The sequence below is a fragment of the Lissotriton vulgaris genome, chromosome 1_1 (assembly GCF_964263255.1).
Source record: "Lissotriton vulgaris chromosome 1_1, aLisVul1.2, whole genome shotgun sequence".
NCBI classification, from domain to species: Eukaryota; Metazoa; Chordata; class Amphibia; order Caudata; family Salamandridae; genus Lissotriton; species Lissotriton vulgaris.
In genome coordinates, this window is record NC_141685.1 from 1,291,024,390 (window position 1) to 1,291,038,587 (window position 14,198).

Below are 14,198 nucleotides of genomic sequence, written 5' to 3' on the forward strand. Positions count from 1 at the left end.
ATATATATATATATATATATATATATATATATATATATATATTTTTCACTGAAAAAACCATAGGTTATAGACCATATATAGTTAGGAATTAGAATTTACAAAACCTTGAAAATTCACTGAAAAAACCATAGGTTATAGACCATATATAGTTAGGGATTAGCATTTACAAAACCTTAATTTACTCGCACAAAACCATTGAAATTCGCATATATAGTTAGTTGCACTAACTATATATCGCGCACCCGCAATCCACTGCTGGGGATGTCACATATTATATCATTCATGACATGGTCAGTGACATCACTGATGACATCACTGATGACATCACCCAGTGACTGTATGTTTCTGTAAAGTTAAAATGTCTTACATATTGAAGAATAAGTGGATGTATAAGTGTCTGGATGAAGGATTTAGTAGGTGCATGACTGACTTTATGAGTGAGCGATTTAATGTGTCTCACTGAGTGCATGGGTTAGTGACTAAACTGTCTTAATTTGTGCATCATTATGTCTGTTGTTCTGTAAACTGCTGCATGTGTTGATCAGTAGCTATATGAGTAACTATATGGGTTATTGTTTGGTTGCCAAAGTATTTGTATGGGAGACTGAGTGTGTGTGTGGGTGGTTGGGAGGTGTGTGACTCTGTGCATAGATGTGTGAGTAGTTGATTCACTATATGTATGGGTTCAAAAGTGCATGTGGAAACAGCTGTATGGGCGGTTGACTGTCTGCATGAGTGCATTGGTGATTGAATGGATTTCTCAGTGCTATATTTCAAAGTAAGTACATATGTAAAACACAGTACATGTGAGAGTTGACATATATAAATAACTGTGCATAAGAGCCAGTGAATGTGTGAGTGGCTATATGGATCATTGAGAACTTGTATCAGGGATTGTATAAGAGAGTAAATATGTGTTAGTATATGTTTGAATAAGTAAGCTGTGTATAACTGTATAGTTGAGGAAATGGAGGTGTGATTGATTCTTTGCATGACTGACTAGGTGTGTGAGTAACTCCATGGATAAGTGACAGTCTGTGAGTGTCTGTTTACACTGATTGTATCTAAGGTTATATTATAGTCGGAAGAGGTTCATCGTATTATCACATGAATGATATCATCAGTGATGTGATCAGTAATGTCAAATGAGATGTCATCAGTGATGTCATTTGAGATGTCATCAGTGATGTCATTTGAGATGTCATCAGTGATGTCATCAGTGATGTCATTTGAGATGTCATCAGTGATGTCATTTGAGATGTCATCAGTGATGTCATCAGTGATGTCACTGACCATGTCATGAATGATGTAATATGTGACATCATCAGCAGTGGATTGCGGGTGCGCGATATATAGTTAGTGCAACTAACTATATATGCGAATTTCAATGGTTTTGTGCGAGTAAATTAAGGTTTTGTAAATGCTAATCCCTAACTATATATGGTCTATAACCTATGGTTTTTTCAGTGAATTTTCAAGGTTTTGTAAATGCTAATTCCTAACTATATATGGTCTATAGCCTATGGTTTTTTCAGTGAATTTCAATGGTTTTTTAATAGCAAATATCAAAAGCTGTAAAATGTCAAGTATGTGGTAGGTAAAAACATTTTCGTATTTATGCACGCTGATGTGCTTTGAACGCTGCCCCCCCCCTCCTCTTTTCTTTTAGGAGTATTCTCTCTTTGCAGATAGTGAAGGGTAGGTAACACAGGCCTTTGCCCCCGTTGTAATCCGTCGTGCCTGCTTCCCTCTCCATTTGATTGATTGTTATCCTAGCATTTATTGTTTTGGAATTGGTTCTCTTTGGTTCATTCTCTATTTACAAACAAGCACAGAGTCGCAATACTCTGTTTAGTCTTTGCAGATAGTGAAAAGTCGTTAAAAAACAAAAGGAATCAAGCAAAATCAGTAGGCCACTAATGGGATCTCTTTTTGACCTCGCTAAAATAGAAACATTATGAACAACCCCTTATGACAAATACGAAACTAGTGAGAGGAACTGAGCTCGACACCATGATGGCTGCAAGACAGCTCGGCTCCGCCGCCCACCCCACCCATAATAACGACAAACAGTATGCAAATATTATAAATATATACAACACACCAGCAAAGTAACAGGGTAAAACATTTTATTAAATAACTATTTACATGGCAGCCTGCTGCAACATCGATCCAAACAAGCCTTTGTATTTTGGGCTCAAAAAAAACAATCAATAGTAAGATTTTTATAGGTGAGTGTAGGTTCATGGTTTTCCATCCACAGACTAAAAGCCTGGAGTGGGAGTGAAAGAACAATAACTAGGTAAGAAGGAAGGCAGAGGTTGTGGGAAAGACTCTGGATATGGTATGTTGCTTGGTCCCTGAGATGCTTCGATGTCACTGCCTTGCACAAATGGCATAAGTCCTGGATGTTGGGTGCCATAGTTGAGGGTTCGGAGCAGCGCTTGTAACACTGTCTGAAGCTTATTTGCACCTGCTGCAGCTTCACTATTCTCAAAGTAAGTGGGGGCTGTTTGTGGACCTGACTGCATTGGAAAACAATGTGATGCGGTGCCTCCCTGAACAGCTTGACGGAGGCCCCCGAGATAATTGCGCCTTCTCCACACCTTGTCCCACAATCCGTTTGACCTGAAGACACGTCCTGCGGTGCCCTGGTCCGACCATCACATATACCTGCGCCAGGAGACGGCGTGGGGTGCAGTAGAAGGGAGAGGCGGCGCGAACGAGCCTCCCCCACCTACCCAGGTGGAGGTTTCTCAGCTACACCCCAGCGCTTCACTCGACCAGCTGACTTGCGCCCGCTCTTGCGACACAGTGCCTCACTCGGCCAGCTGAATTGCGCCTGCTCTTGCTATTACAACGTCTCACCCGCCATCCAACGGAATTGCACCCAATCTTGCGGTACAGCGACAGGCGGCTGCTACGGAGCTCACGAAATGGCGGTCGACTCCACAGACTTGGGCCTGGCCTGCAAAGATGGCTCTGGGCAACCGTGGAACTCGGACGCTTGACTGCTAGGACATGGGCCCCATTCCCAAAAGAGTCCCCTCAGCCTTGAAGATTCTACAACAGTCACCGGGACCCCGACTCCCGTAAACTTCCGGTGGGGAGCGACTGCCATGATTGCTCGCGGAATGGCCACAACGTAGCCAAGAGATGGTGGTGCTCTCATGCTGACGCCAGCTTCAGTCTAAAACATCCAGAAACACTGTAGACTACCAATTCGATCTGTTCCGGTGGAGCCCCAACGTGACCCGGTAGAGAAGAACTTGCCCTCCCCTCTTTGATTGATGGTTCTTGTTGCCTGTCCCTTCTCTTGTCATTTAACAGAACCTTTTGGACTGCTGAAAGGGGTTGTGTTCCGACCGCTGGTTGGTGGAGACATTTTGACTATATTCTGGACCTGCGTTGTCGCGTAATGCGTCATATGACGCGCCGCGTTAGCGCACCCGGAAGTGGTCCGGTGCGCGAGGCGCAGCTTCCCGGAAACGATCCAGAGTGCGGCGCGCAGCGCGTAACGTAAGCATAACAGGTCATGTGACTTGTAATAAAACTTTTCATTGGTTCATTTTACTTTTGTTATTCTAATGATGAAAAGCTTGGTCATATGACCTAAAAATAACTTTTCATTGCTTTCGAATATTTTTTTTTCCCAAATGATGAAAGCCCCACCTTTTTTTTTCTCACTCTGACTTGTAAAGCAAAGGACCCAGATGCATTTACAGTTTATCACTAACAATGTTCCAGGCTAATGTATTTTCCCGGGAAATTTACAACTGTCCTGCAAGTAAAATATTCCTATTTCGAGAAAAAGGGCGTTTCTTCGTCCCATGAGGAAGCCGTTGAACAAAAGAGGCTCGGCCTGCTGTCTTAGTCGCTGATAGGCATGAATATCGGATTCTTATCGATCACTTTATGTTGCAGGAGTGGAAAACACAACAGCCCTTGACCATTTATCCTTACTGCGTTCCTGCGTATTATACCTTTTAACCATCATGTAATTGGACTGCTTTATTTCACTTGCCTTTTACTGATTCGAAAACAGTGGCTATTATTCAAAACTTTACCAATGTAGGTACTACTACCATGTTTTGTTTTAAAAACCTTTATTGTGAAAATGTCAGTATACAAATACGGGCCTATAACCACGTGGGCCAGCCACGGAGCAAACTGGAATCGTATATGATGAGGGGACATTTAAACTATAGAAGATTGTAACGGTCGACCCATTAGGTTGCAAGAACTAAGGTGTCTAACATTTGCGGAATCGGTGGACGTACATTTTATAATTAAAGTACGACAGGGCCAGTTACAATAAAATTATCTAGATATACATTTGCGGGCAAGTACCATGGGTGACGTTAATTCGAACTTTCAATAGTACAGTAATCAATAACACATCAGAACTTAATATCAATTGGGATGTCCAAATGTTTAATCAATTCTCGTCCCCGCCCGCCATGTGCTTCAAAACTGCATACGTATCTCGTGATATCAAGGTTGGGCAACCAGTACACAACAAGGAGTTACGAGTCCCATTTATACCGGCGCCATTTGGGGCGAGGCAGGGCAGGTCCAGGATATAGTCAAAATGTCTCCACCAACCAGCGGTCGGACCAGAACCCCTTTCGGCAGTCCAAAAAGGTTCCGTCAAATGACAACAGAAGAAATAGGCAACAAGAACAATCAGTCAAAAGAGGGGACGCTTTCGTGAATGGGGCCCATGCCCTAGCAGGCAAGCGTCCGAGTTCCAAGGTGTCCCAGGGCCATTTTAGTGGACCAGGCCCAAATCCAAAGAGCTGGCCACCATTTTGAGAGTCCTGTTGCAGCCGGCTATCGCTGCACCACAAGAGTAGCCGCAATTCAGCTAGATGGCGGGTGAGTCACTGTACCGCAAAAGCGGGCGGAACTCAGCTGGAAGGCGAGTGAAACGCTAAGAGGCGCCCCACTGCAGATGAGGTGCCTCCACCTGGGAAGGCGGGAGAGGCCCGTTTGCGCTGCCTCCCCCCCCCCCGGGGCACCCCACGCCGTCTTTCGGCGCAGCATTGTAGGATGGCCACACCAGTGAAACTTGCTGGACACCACCTCGGTGCCATCCGGATCTCGGCGCGTTCGAGTCACTGTACCGCAAGAGCGGGAGAAACTCAGCTGGATGGCGGGCGAGACGCTGTACCGCAAGAGCGGGCGGAACTCAGCTGGATGGAGGGTGAGGCACTGTGCCGCAAGAGCGGGCAGAACTCAGCCGGAAGGCGAGTGAAACGCTAAGAGGCGCGCCACTGCAGATGAGGTGCCTTCAGCTGGGGAGGCGGAAGAGGTCCGTTAACGCCGCCTCTCCCCCGCCCACCGCCCCCCCCCCCCCCGGGCACCCCACGCCGTCTTTCGGCGCAGCATTGTAGGATGGCCACACCAGTGAAACTTGCTGGACACCACCTCGGTGCCATCCGGATCTCGGCGCGTTGTGCTGCCTTCGGCCTACTGTAGCAGCAAGTGCGGGCGCAACTCTGCTGGACGGCGAGTGAAACGGTAAGGGGCGCCGCACTGCACATCAGGTGCCTCCACCTGGGGAGGCGAGAGAGGCCAGTTCGCGCCGCCTCCCCCCCGGGCACCCCACGCCGTCTTTCGGCGCACCATTGTAGGATGGCCACACCAGTGCGGCAACTTGCTGGACACCACCTCGGTGCCATCCGGATCTCGGCGCATTGTGCTGCCTTCAGCCTATTCGCACATCGGTCCGCTACTGATGCCGCCTCACAGGCCAACGGATTTTGTAGGCTTTTTATAGCCCAAAGCCGCATAACAGGTCATGTGACTTCTTTATAAAACTTTTCATTGGTTCATTTTACTTTTGGTTTCCTAATGATGAAATGCTTGATCATATGACCTAAAAATAACACTTTTCATTGGATTAAAACATTTTTTTTTCCCAAACGATGAAAGCCCCACCTTTTTTTTTCTCACTCGGCAATCCAAAAAGGTTCCGTTAGATGACAACAGAGGGGACAGGCAACAAGAACCATCAGTCAAAAGAGGGGAGGGCAAGTTCTTCCCTACCGGGTCACGTTGAGGCTCCACCGGAAGTCATCGAATTGATAGTCTACAGTTTTTCTGGATGTTTCAGAGTGAAGCTGGCGTCAGCATGAGAACACCACCATCTCGTAGCTCCGTCGTGGCCATTCCGCAAGCAATCATGGCAGCCGCTCCCCACTGGAAGCCTGCGGGAGTCGGGGGGCCCCCATGACTTTTGTAGAATCTTCAAGTCTGAGGGGACGCTTTCGAGAATGGGGCCCAAGCCCTAGCAAGCAAGCGTCCGAGTTCCAAGGTGTCCCAGGGCCATTTTAGTGGACCAGGCTCAAATCCGAAGAGCCGGCCGCCATTTTAAGAGTCCTGTGGCAGCCACCTATCGCTGCACCGCAAGAGTGGGCGCAATTCAACTAGATGGTGGGCGAGACGCTGAATGGCAACTGAAACGCTAAAGGGGCGCCCCATTGCAGCAGAGGAGCCTCCACCTGGAGAGGCCCGTTCCCCCTCCCCCCCCCCCAAACCCCCCCCCCCTCCCTACCTGGGGCGCCCCACGCCGTTTTTCGGCGCAGCATTGTAGGATGCCACGACCAGTGCGGCAAGTAAAGGACATCACCTGGGTGCCGTCCAGATCACAGCGCGTTGTGCTGCCTTCGGACTATTCGCACAACAGACCGCTACTGACGAAGCACAGTGCAGCAAAAGCGGGCGGAAAACCGCTGAATGGCAAATGAAACGCTAAAGGGCCGCCCCATTGCAGCAGAGGAGCATCCACCTGGGGAGGCCCGTTCACGCCGCCTCACCCCCCCCCCCCCTCCCCCCGGGCGCCCCACGCTGTTTTTCGGCGCAGCATTGTAGGATGCCAAGACCAGTGCGGCAAGTAAAGGACATCACCTGGGTGCCGTCCAGATCTCAGCGCGTTGTGCTGCCTTCGGACTATTCGCACAACAGACCGCTACTGACGCCACCTCACAGAAGACCATTGTTGCTTTGTTTTAAATGGTTTTTTTTAACGTGTTTACTTTGTTGGAGCGTTGTATATATTTATAAGTTATTAAAGTGTTATAATCCTACTACTTTGTTGGAGTGCTATATATTTTTAATGTGACACATAATTGTGAAGACTTTGATGTACAAAAAGGCATCCCTGGAATCTTCCGCTTCAGGCTCGGTCCCACACACCCTCACAGTGAGAATCCTTTCCCCAATCACAATACAGGATCGTTATCAGATAGTAGGAACGCGTGTGGTGTGACGGATCTCATGGGGTGGGGGCCTTGATCTACTGTAACTCCTTTGAAGAGGGGTGATTCTTTACAGTTGGGGCCATAAACTACTTCCGCAGGGCTAGGTGATAGCCTGGGACCGGCCTGGACAATCGGACACAGAGGAAGAGGAGTGTCAGAGGGTGCGGTAGTGAATAAGGTGAAAGGGAGGTGTCGGGCGGGCACGGGGTGTGATTCTCAGGGAAAAGCAGCGCAGATGGGGGGAGGTTTATGACCCATGCTTGAGAGAGAGAGCGGGGGTGACCAGTGCGTGGGGGAGATGCTTGCGAGAGTGGGGAGCCATGCTGAGGATCGGCGGCGTGCAGAGAGTGGGTCTGGTCAAGGCATCTAAAATGGCTGCCATGCACGACAAAAGTGTGGCATTGGAAAAAAAGCAAGATGGCGCAGACAATGTTTATCAATACAGATTAATTTATAACAATTATTTTTAACAATATATTTACTCGCAGTGTCAAAATGGCGGTCAACACTTCCTGATTTCCTTAGAATCGAACGTTAACAGACGTCACGCAGCAACAAAAAAAAAAAACGCTCTTGCGCAGCCGCTGGAAGACAAGTATCAACATATATGAGCATCCTCAGCCACCCTCAGAAAACATAGGGGGTCAGGATACGTCTCCCGTACCCCCTTATACCCACTTCTCACATTGTTTTTCCTCCATCTTGTAATTTAATTAAAACGAAACACAAAATGGCGAATTCCCGTTTCGCTACCCGGTTCGCGAACCGGGAAGCGCTTCTACCGCAAAATATCAATTTTTTTTTTATTTGCCCCACGGAACCCTTTAATAACCCCAACATCATTCCTAGGGGGTCAAGAAGGGTCTACCTTGCCCCCTTTCATTAAATTCCCCCTTCGTTTTTCTCCTCCTCTTGTCTCTCGATCCTACCGAGAGACAAGATGGCGGCCGTTCCGGATTGTTTAGAATGTTGACAGACACCGGAGAGCCAATCAGCTTCGCTTCGCAAAGTTCCGTTACGCAAAAAGTTTGCGAACCGGAGCGCTACCCGGGACGCTGTCACAGATATATCTGTTTTTTAAAACGTTAATTTCTCAAAATCCACTGGAGCACATATCTTGAGACCTAGCAAAGGCACATCGGGCTAACAGTCCCTACAATTTTGCCAAGTTTCGTGCAAATCCATTCAGCCGTTCGAGCTAAAAGTGAGGCCAAACGCCCTATGGAAAAATGAATGCGAAAAACGCGTTTTGGGACCCCCCTTTTTTCTCGGCCCCCCCTTGACGAAACCCCCCCACATTTTCAGGGGCTGCTCAGAAACAAAATGTGGCATTTTCCTGAAAATTTCAGCCGATTCCGTCCACAAACGCCAAAGTTATTAGACATAGAATTTTCAAAAGTCCCATAGAGAAAAAATCCTAACTATATATACCTACTGACTATCGCCAGTAGGTAATATATATATATATATATATATATATATATATATATATATATATACACGCGTCATGGCGGATTGTTCACAATAAACATATAGCACCAGACTTCAGGGTCCATTTCCGTCTTTCCCAGTTTCAGTGGATGTTATGAACGGTGTTCCTTTATGATATCAAACAGGAAAGCCTCAACTTCCCATCAGGAAAAGAGCAGGCACATGAGGACCATTTGGGTTAAGACCTTTTTATTAAATGAGCCTCCTCCGACCTAGCATAGATACGCTTTTCAGATGACACAGCAGCCTTCTTCAGTCTAGTGTACGCCATTTTGGTATCAACTTTTATACATAGTTAAAATCATAGACATAGAAAAGTTTGTGACATATTAAAATCTCTGAAATTTAAATAGTAAATGTACATATGTTTACGATCAGTGAATCAATACTGACATTTCATTGGTACTGTGTATTAGATGGTTGTTGTAATCAGCATTTCTATAATGCATAGTGCATGCAAGATTGTTCATAAATAAAGTGCATTGTGCACAGACCAAACCATTCTAATACGAATTTATACTTAATCACTGATCCTAATGCCTTCATGTTGTTCTACATATAGTAATGTCCGTATGCCATTGTAAAAGAAACCCATCACGCTGGTCATGTTGTTATAAGTGTAAAGTCATTGCGCTGCTCAAAATTAGAATTAGAATTCGAGGGAGACACGCTGCATTACATTGTCATTATATTCACGTCCGGCTCATAGTGAACAATGCTGAAATTATGTGCTGTTGTATGCTATCGGAGATTGAAATATATTTAAATAATAACACTAACTGACATCACGCCACATGTTCACTAAAACATATAAACGCTAGAGTGCACGCATTCTTGTAGCACTCTCATTACCCAGTTCGAGCCTCGTAACAACAGTTATCCAGAATGCGTACCGAGACCACTCATCCCATAATGCCTCAGAATTGTCACACCACTGATCGGAGGCGTCGCCTGTGCAGATATAACAGTTAGTGTTTTTCCTGACTAACATTGGCACTTGTAGGCACAAACTAATTGCTGCGGCACGTTGCTGGATTAGGTACGTTTTTCACTTTACTGATATACATCTCTTGAGTCAACATAGCAATCACCAGCCCTGACTCCCCACGGGCTCCAAATAGATTAAATCACTAACATCAATATCCAGCTGTAATGAGCCTGTAATCGCAAAGTCTCCACTCCCGCAGCTCGTTTACAATGAAACCAAACACAGAGAGGGGTCGGGGATGGCCAATAAGCAAAAAATAGTTTAAGCCCCATAGTCCTCACCGCAAATCATGGTGCCACACCTGTCTTCTACGGTACAAAAGGGGGTGGTGATGGACGGAGCATTTGAATCAATCAAACACTCACACCCAGTCAAAAGATCGGGGTTTAATAATCCAGGGAAGACATGGCTTGGCAGTTCGGGCTGGACTGTTCCCATGAGGCACAGGGTCAGACTGATTTGCATATAGCCATGTCTGAACTGGGGTGGCAGAGTGGGCTAAAGAACGGTGATGAATTAAACCCAGATTTTTTGACTGGGTGTGAGTGTTTGATTGATTCAGATGCTCCGTCCATCACCACACACCTGTCTTCTAAGCAGGGCATATCGAGACAGGGAGAGGACTGAGCCCTGTGATGAATGCCACGTAACCTCGCTGCAGGGCCACTTCCTCCCACTCCGCTGTCATCCACAACTTCTCTTCCCGGTAGACATTATGGGGGCCATCAGTGTAGCACTCCCATGCTACTTCCTCCAGATTGCGGCTTGAACTGGGTGGAAAATCTCCACTCCCCATCAGGAAACGAGCACGCACACAGGGACCATTTGATAGATATATATATATATATATATATATATATATATATATATATATATATATATATATATATATATATATATATATATATATACATATATATACATACATACATACTACCGCCATTGAAGACTCCGCATTAGTAAATAGGCGGCCCCACAGCTGACACCCGTCGGGGCATTACTACATGCATGAACTGGTTACTTAACCACATCAGTGCTAAGGGAATCCCCCTCCTGTGCTGTTACTCCAGGATCCCCATTGTTCATGACGAGCTCAGCACGTCATAAGCACACGACCAGTGTACTGCGTGACGAGCTGAGCTCGTCATGAGCATGGAAGCGGTTAACCTACGTTCACTGAATGGGACTTCCTGTATGCCATATGTATGGAGACTTACGGTTATCACTACCCGGGGCTCTAAACGACCAGCAAAAATCTTTAACCGTACTGTGACAGACTCTACCAGCAGCGCTCTGATTGGACGTATGAGGTCCAATAGGATGACAGCAAACAGTATGTGAAAGCCCCGTGAAAATTCAACTGGACAAACACGAGGCTGGCAATGAAGAAGGCATTCGCTGAAATGCGCCTGCCAGGTGTTTTTACTGTGATTGTGTACCAGTTACCGAGTGGTGGCATTAAATTTACCTGAAGTGGTCCCGAGCATGTGTCAGACCCGTTTCTATATTGAGGCGGGATTGGTTCTGGATGTATGGAAGCGGTCGGGGCGAACACTGACACGCCTCTTGATCTGGAGCTCCGCCGATGGTCAACAAATTGTTTGGTAAACGTGCTGAAAGCACACAATGGCGCCCTCCCGGCTGAAACCTGATTGAGGTGTCGGGGAGAGAGCAGCACATCAGTGCTGAACGGGACACTTCCAGGTGATGAACTACCTCCAGGTGATGAACTACCTCTATTGAAGACTCCGCAATAGTAAACAGGCGGCTCGCAGTCGGGGCATTAAACCCGCGAAAATTCAACCGGACAAACACTAAGCTGGCAATGGAGAAGACATACGCCGAAACGCGTCTGCCAGGTGTTTTTACTGTGACAGTGTACCAGTTTCCGAGTGGTGGCATTAAATTTACCTGAAGTGGTCCCTAGCATGTGTCAGACCTGTTTCTATAATGAAGCGGGATTGGTTCTGGATATATATATATATATATATATATATCTCAATCCTTCCAGTCCTGGTTTCAAACACACAAAGCAGGCACTGACTCCGTGGGATGCGGTGAATCAGATAAAAGTTTTTATTCCGTGGATGGACCCAGATGCCTTGCGCACTACATCGGTCATCTCTCAGGTAAGCTTCTTTTTATATATTACACTTGTGGCACAAACGAGAATGGTTGTCACAGCAACCGAGCAGTGGCAAAGAACATAGAAGAGTTGAAAAAAATGCACGTCATGTTTAAAACTTCATGAATAGCAAAACGTGTCAAACACCTCATACCAATTAATATATTAGCAACTTATTTGTTAAATCTGCACAAATGTATAAACAAAATAAAGGCAATGTAATGATTTGCTTGGTGTGTACAGTGAGCATGTTAGGATGCGCGCCACAGTAAATGAGGAACATGAGCGAAAGTAGTTGTTACCGTTTTACAACAGATGCGACAGTAAAGAGCTTACATCTGTTTCCCTTCTTGATCTGCCAAATACATGTACTGGTTAGTACCTGTAATTACTGCCTATGTTTAATCTTTGAGAATCCAGTCGCTTAGTGCGTGACATAATTCCGTGGCATTCTGGCGTATGTGGGATGGCGTCCATGTTACATGGGGAGCCCAAGTGGGCAGGGAATCATCCTATGCTTATGCTGCTTATACTATTAGAAAGATATCTGGATCCGCCGGCCCCTGTGGGATCCATCCCTGGATCCCTGTCAACGCCAGTTGACCTTACGACCCCCCGCTGGCGCCAACCCCCATTGTGTCACTCCCAGCGCCGTCCTCAGACGATGTCGGCCCCAGTTTCAGCCCATGTTCGGGTCCGGCGTTGGAACGGCGCCGCTCGGCGCCGTCTCCGGCGTCGATGGGTGAGGCCTTCACCTACGACCTGGCTCCGTCATTCCAGCCTGTTTACCAGTACATGGATGAAGGGGAGGACTGGGAGGGGTCTGAGGACCCTCTGGCACAGTAGTGCCAGTTGAGCCAGGACTGGGAAGACGAGCTAGGGGAGGACAGTGGTCTGGACACTTCGCCCGACACTGGATTCATCTCTCCTCCCTTTGTGGCTACGGAAGAGGGTGCCACTTATAGTGTGGTGTTACACAGGGCAGCCAAAGCCTTGGCTCGTGAGCTCCCTGCTGCGACAGTGAGGACTAATCTCCTCACTGAAGTGCTTCAGCCGCCAGTAAGCTCCTCAGGGCCTCTACTGCCGTTCAATGAGGCCCTCACGGACGTTCTGTTGGGCACCTGGTCCAAGCCCTCCACAGTGCCCCCTGTGGATCGGAACGTGGCCCGAGGCCACCGCCCGGCTCCAGGCGACCCTAGCTTTCTGTCCGTGCACCCCACCCCTTAGAGACTGGTGATCCAGGCCTCTACGTCCCAGATTGCATTTCTGACCACTCCTCCCGGATCGGGAATCCAAAAGGTTTGATCAGTTTGGGAAGAAACTGTTCTCCTCATTGCGATTGGGGTTGCGGTCTATCAACACGCTTGCCTTTATACCCACTCTTTGTGGGACACGGTTGCGGATGTGCTTCCTCAGTGCCCGAAGGAGGCCTGGCCCGGCTTGCCCAAGCCCTTGCGGAAGGGCGGGAAGCGGCGCGTTATTTCATCAGGTGTGGACTGGATATCACGGACTCGCTGGGAAGGACGAGGTTCGCTGCCACGCCTGGTTGAGGTCCGCCAATTTCTCTGGGATGTCAAGGCCACGCTCATGGACATGCCCTTCGATGGCCGTCGCCTCTTTGGCGACAAAGCGAACAGTGAGCTTGAGTGTTTCAAGGACTCCAGGGCTACGGCCAAGTCCTTGGGCCTGTCTGGCCAGCGCCAGCAAACTTCTGCTTTTCGCCCCTTTCGTGGCCAAGGAAGGGGCACCCCCACACGTCCTGCCAGCCACAGGCCGCTAAACCAGCCTCAACGGAGCCGCGGACATGGTAACCGCTGTGGCGGTGCCATGGGGACCAGGGCAAGGTCAGTCCACATCCGCTCCCGCAGCATCTGCCTCAAAGCCTTCCTAGTCCGACCTTTCAGGCCCATTCGACGCCAGTGGGGGGCAGAATCCGCCATCACCTCCTCCACTGGCGCTCCATCACGGCGGACAGGTGGGTGCTGCAAATCATCCGAAGGGGCTACTCCCTCCCCTTCGAGGCGACCCCCTCCCCTTCGAGGCGACCCCTCCAGCCATGCCACCGCAGTGCCACCGCATGTCGGGGGATCACTTGCAACTTCTGCAGGAGGAAATTATGGCCCTCTTGGCCGAGGGGGCCATCAAGCGCGTTCCTGGGCCAGAAGTAGGACGTGGTTGCTATTTCCACTACTTGCTGGTACCCATGAAGGGCAAAGGAGGCCTACGCCCTATCTTGGACCTCCGGATCGTCAACGGCTTCCTCCGGAAGGAGAAGTTCAAGATGCTGACTTTAGCTCAGGTCCTAGCTGCCCTAGACCCTGGAGACTGG

At 48.1% G+C, this 14,198-nt stretch overlaps 1 protein-coding gene across 2 annotated transcripts in view; it reads left to right on the top strand.

Moving 5' to 3' along the window:
• LOC147749014 (cyclic AMP-dependent transcription factor ATF-7-like) overlaps window positions 1-14,198 on the top strand; it is a 730,865-nt gene that overhangs the window by 432,994 nt on the left and 283,673 nt on the right. The window lies entirely within an intron of this gene.